Consider the following 6000-nt stretch of genomic DNA (forward strand, 5'->3'; position numbering starts at 1 on the left):
GTAACGGTTAAGCGCTGTAGCCCGCCTCTCTGCGCTCTGATTGGCTTCTTCACGCTTCACTGTGAACATCTAGCCAATCACAGCGTGAGGGCGCGACACTGCGGACCAATCAGAATCGCACAGAGAGCTAAGTCAGAACTGCCGCATCTCTCGGCCTCGCGCTTTTTAATGTCAAAATGTTAATATAAAATAAAATGTTAATATTTGGGTTATTGATAGCGATAGGTTTACAAAAGAGGTTTAATATGAGGTAAAATGTACATATTTGGGTTATTAATGGGGTCGATTTACACAAAGAGGTTTAATTTGAGGTAAAATGTGAATGTTTAGGTTATTTATGGCAGTAGATTTACAAAATGAGGTTTAATATGAGGTAAAATGTACATATTTGAGTTACTAGTAGTGATAGATTTACAGAAAGACATTAAATCTGAGGTAAAATGTAAATATTTTGGTTATTAATAAGGGTACATTTAAAGAAAGAGGTTTAGTCTGAGGTAAACTTTGAGTATTTGGGTTATTAATAGCGATAGATTTATAGAAAGAGGTTTAATCTGAGGTAAAATGTTAAAATTTGGGTTATTAATAGGGGTCGATTTACAGAAAAAGGTTTAATCTGAGGTAAAGTGTAAATATTTGAGTTATTAGTAGTGATAGATTTACAGAAAAAGATTAAATCTGAGGTAAAATGTAAATATTTGGGTTATTAATAGCGACAGATTTACAAAAAGAGGTTTAATCTGAGGTAAAATGTGTTGAAATTCTCACACCGAATTAATGTATATTTCTACACTGAAACACAATACAAGAATAAAACAGAAACAAGACATACATATTCAATGCAAGTCACATTTAATACAAACAGTACAGTACAAAACACACAAAAACAAGATAATAATAGCTGCTCTATAATAATACTTCTGACCACTTTAATACACAATTACTAAATTACACAATTACGTATTAAAATTACACTGTATTAATATTGTACTGTTATTACAACGTATTATTACACTGTAGTATTGCTATATTGCATCACATTACATTGTTATTACATTGTATTAACATTAAATTAAATTTTCTCTATTTACTCTATTGTGTTATTACATGCATTTTTACATTTGTTGAATGTGCTATATGTATATGTATTAATGTCAAAGTGTACTCCATTATTTTGTGTTGTTACGATGTAGTAAAACTATATTGACTGGTTGTATTGTGTTATTACTTTGTTTTATTACATTGTATTAATATTATATGTGACATTATATTATGCCATTGCTTTGTATAAGGCTATATTGTAACAGATAACATTATATTGTATAATAATATTATCTGTACAGTAGGAGATTATCTAGAATATCATAGGAAACACCAGTTTACTCAGTTCCAATAAACATTCAGTTTATTTAAATTGTATGAACATGCAATATTTTACATTTAATTTATATTCTATTGTGTTTATTTGATCTCAGAGATAAAAGAGAAACACATGCAGAACAGAAGAACCGCACCCAGTCATTTTCCCGCCAAATTCCTCCCGCAGTTTACTGTTAAACATTTTAGAAATAATGATTATATGTATTATAGCTTTGATCTGCATGTAGAATGTATATTGCAGCTCGTTTTCACTCATATGTTTCATTTCTAATCATAATACCATTTTTACTGTCATCTCTGAATCTCATTATTACTGCTGCCCATAATTCACCCCACAAATTACCACACAAACAGTCAAACCACCACAGAAAAATTCATGGCTAGAGACAAAAAATACTGTTAGTTTGGCTACATTTGCCGAAATATTAATAAAATATAATACAAAAAATATGATTTACCGGCTGAGGTGTGTGTGTTGTGAGCAAGTTTTTCTAGTGTAAACTCAGTATAAATTCTATAATCTGTCAAAATTAAATAAAAACACAAAATTACAAAAAATTACAATTTTTTTTTTAATTTCTACAATTTACTTTTATATGAGATAGATAGATAGATAGATAGATAGATAGATAGATAGATAGATAGATAGATAGATAGATAGATAGATAGATAGATAGATAGATAGATAGATAGATAGATAGATAGATAGATAGATAGATAGATAGATAGATAGATAGATAGATAGATAGATAGATAGATAGATAGATAGATAGATAGATAGATAGATACTTTATTTATCCCAAAGGAAATTTAGGAAAAATATGCATCCTCACTACCCAAAAACTAGTTTTACATTAAAAATAAATAAAACAAATAAATAACACATTGCTAAAACACTGTTATATATTAAATTCTATAAAACTGCAAATTTGATCATACTTTAGTAAAAACAGTAGAGCCTAGTCTTCATTTTCCCTTTCTCCCATCAGACAACACCAACAACATTTAACAAAACAGCACATTTTACAGCTTCAAATTCTGTAATAACGCAAAAAATCTAAAAAAAAATTATTTAACATATTTTGGATGTTTTCTATAGTTATTAAACTTAAATATATCAAAACTAAATGGCTCTTCCTCCCTGCAGATCCATCATAAAATGGCTGACCATATTAGCAAACACTGTAGCAAACTATTTATTTCCGGATTAAAATAAAAGCAGTGCTTAATTTCGCCAGTTCGGTTTAGAAAAACGTTAAAAAGCTAATTTTCTCATTATAGTTACAATTTTTGTTTTAGTCTCGTAGCTTTAGCTCTTTATATTAAATGAATATCAGAAAAGCACATGTCCTGTAGCATGTAGCAGCTCACACCCACAGCACCAGCTTCAGCAAAAATAACAGATAAAACGTTCGGGAAAATAGCTAAATTTTACAGAAATTAGCGAAAAATAGCAAAAACGCATCCTCGACTTAATAAATATGTTCATTAAGGTAAATATGAGCTGGAAAAACCAACTGATATCAATATCAAGCCACTCACCTTGGATCAATATTTGGAATATCCCAATCAAAAGATGAATCAAATAAGTCTTCAAAGTCGTCCAAAGTTAAGAATAAGTCGTCGTCCATTTTTCGAAAATTCCTAGTTAAAAACGAACGTCCGAATTCGCTACTTTTTGCGAGTTATGGGGGTTAGAGGTGGACCCATGTATTTATGCTCCAAACTCGACAAATAAGCGTCGAAAACGTCACAAAACGCACGGCTTGCGTGGCCAATAAAATTTCGTACGTATTTCGTATACATTGCGTAGTCGGATACGTTACGGTTTAGCTATGAATAATTTTTTTAGGAGGAAAATCGAGCCTAGAAAAAACTGAACACTTTTAACAAGTCTGTAGAGAGAGGCAGTCGCTCTGACTGTACTGGAATTATCACAATTTTATTATTAAACCATTAATATCAAAAACGTAAATTAAAATACACCATCATTAAGCGTTAAATTCTATAAAATTACTGTATTTTATTCTTCTCCAGTAAAAGGAGCAGAGCTCAGTCTCCATTTTCCCCTTTCTCCTATCATACAACACCAACATCATTTAACCAAACAGCACATTTTACAGCTCCAAATTCTGTAATAACGCAAAAAATCGGAAATAGAAATTCATATTTAGCGTATTTTTGATGTCTTTTAAAGTTATTAAAAAGAAATATCAAAACTAAGTAGTTCTCTCTCTCCCTGCAGAGCCATCATAAAATGGCTGACCATATTAGCAAACACTGTAGCAAACTATTTATTTCCGGATTAAAATAAAATCGGTGCTTAATTTCGCCAGTTCGGTTTAGAAAAACGTTAAAAAGCTCATTTATTTTTCTTATAGTTGCAATTTCTGTTTTAGTCCCATCTCTTTAGCTCTTTATTTCAGCTCAGAAAAGCAAATGTCCTGTAGCATGTAGCAGCTCACACCCACAAGCACCAGCTTCAGCTCAGATAACAGATAAAAAGTTTCGAAAAATAGCTCAATTTTACAGAAATTAGTGTAAAACAGCAAAAATGCATCCTCGACTTTAATAAATATGTTCATTAAGTTAAAGATGAGCTGGAAAATCCAACCGATATCGATATCAAGCCACTCACCTTGGATCAATACTGGAAATTTCCCAATCAAAAGGTGTATTAGATAAGATTTGAAGCTCGTCCAACGATAAAGGTAAGTTGGTGTCCATTTCCGAATGTTCGCAGACAAAAACGTACGTCTGAATTCGCTACTTTTTAAAAATTTAGGGCGGTTAAAGGCGGATACAAGCATTTATGCTCCAAACTTGGCAAATAAGTGGTGAAAACGTCACAAAACGCACGTTTTGCGTGGCCAATAAAATTCCAGACGTATTTCGTATACATCACGTAGTCGGATACGTTTGAATTTAGCCGGGAATTAATTTTTTAAGACAAAAATCGAGGCTAGAAAGAATTGAGCACTTTTAGCAGTCAGCCCTCTGAAGAGAGAGGAACAGTCATCATGGCTGTGCTGACACTTCCAGATTTACATTATTAAATGAACAAAGTGAAATTATTATTATGATTCGTACGATATTTCACACAATTTTTTTTAAAACGAGTCGACAAAAACAAAAACAGGAACAAAAACAAACCTCCGGCGCGGAGATGCGGTAGTCCCCTAATAGAGATAGTGAAGATGAGTCAATCCATTCATTTCTGGAACAGCTGCACTTTCAGTTTGAGCGTCGCCTTCCGACAAATAAAAACACCTAAAAATAATTTGTCCTGACAGCTTTGTTTTAGTTAATATTGATTTTCGGCAAAAACATCACTGATTCTTTCTCTCTCTCTCTCTCTCTTTCTCTCTCTCTCTCTCTCTCTCACTCATTCGCTTGCTCTCTCGCTCGCCCACCCCTTCAGAGAAAGAGAGAGAGAGAGAAACTGCACAGTCAGAGGACTTCCGCCTCTCTGTTCTAAACACAGCAGCCCTAAAACCCCAACCTAAAACAAGTCTAGAACCTGTCCAGAACCCGTCTAGGTTCTCCTGTGGTCTTTCTCCCTGTTCTGTCTTTACCCCGACATCATCACATGTCCTTTTCTCATCAACACACACTCCACACACACACTCCACACACACACACACAACACACCCACGTATGCCGACCAACCGTCACTGAACAGCTGAGAGCCGGTCAAACCAGGACACGCTCCCGGCTCTTAACCCTTAACTGTTCTTCATGTAACACAAACACAGTTCCTCAGAGGTTCCTCTGCTCAAACAGCACTACTGCTCACACTCAACATCACCACAAACACAAGCTGCACCCAGAGGGAAGTGTGAAACTGTGGAGGAACTCTTCAGTGGTTTGAGGAACCTTGAGGAACCACAGGATGTGGTTGGTGGACTATTCTCAGCGCAGCAGTGGCACAGGCACAAGCACAGGTGAGCCTGTGTGAGCGCTCTATGCAGCTGCATGCATTTATACTAGTGCATTTGCGTCAAAGTTTAGTCTATGGTGTCGCCTGTGCTAGCATCTTATGCAGCTGCCCACATTTATAAAAGTGTGTCGTGTAAAAGTTTAGTCTATGGTTTCACTTGTGCAAGCGCACTATGCAGCTGCATGCATTTATACCAATGCATTTGCGTCAAAGTTTAGTCTATGGTGTCGCCTGTGCTTGCACCCTATGAAGTTTACAAAAGTGCATTTGCATCAACATTTTGTGTATGGTGTCGCCTGTGTAAGCGCCCCATGCAGCTGCCCACATTTATACTTTTGTGTTGAGTTAACGCTTTGCTTACACCTTCGCCTGTGAGAACACCCTACACAGCTGCCCACATTTATACTTCTGCATCGAAATAACACATAGCCTGCAGTTTTGACTCTGCAACCACCCCACACAGCCACTTGCATTAATACTTCTGTGTCGAGCTAATGCTTTGCGTACACTTTCACCTGTGTGAGCGCGCTACGCAGCTACCTGCATTTATACTTCTGCATCAAATTAACGCATTGCCTATGGTTTCGCCTGTGCAAACATCCTATGCAACTGCATGCCTTCATACTTTTGTGTCGAGTTAAAGTTTTGCCTACATCTTAGCCTGTGTGAGCACCCTATGC

General features: G+C 35.2%; 1 protein-coding gene across 1 annotated transcript in view; it reads right to left on the reverse strand.

Moving 5' to 3' along the window:
* tp53 (tumor protein p53) overlaps window positions 1–4707 on the reverse strand; it is a 29692-nt gene extending 24985 nt beyond the window's left edge. The window contains exon 1 of the mRNA XM_022663701.2: window positions 4534–4707. The gene's annotated coding sequence lies outside the window, so the exon portion shown is untranslated. The remainder of the gene's footprint in view (window positions 1–4533) is intronic.
* Between the last annotated feature and the right edge of the window lie 1293 nt (window positions 4708–6000).

This window comes from Astyanax mexicanus, chromosome 1 (assembly GCF_023375975.1).
Source record: "Astyanax mexicanus isolate ESR-SI-001 chromosome 1, AstMex3_surface, whole genome shotgun sequence".
Lineage (NCBI taxonomy): Eukaryota > Metazoa > Chordata > Actinopteri > Characiformes > Acestrorhamphidae > Astyanax > Astyanax mexicanus.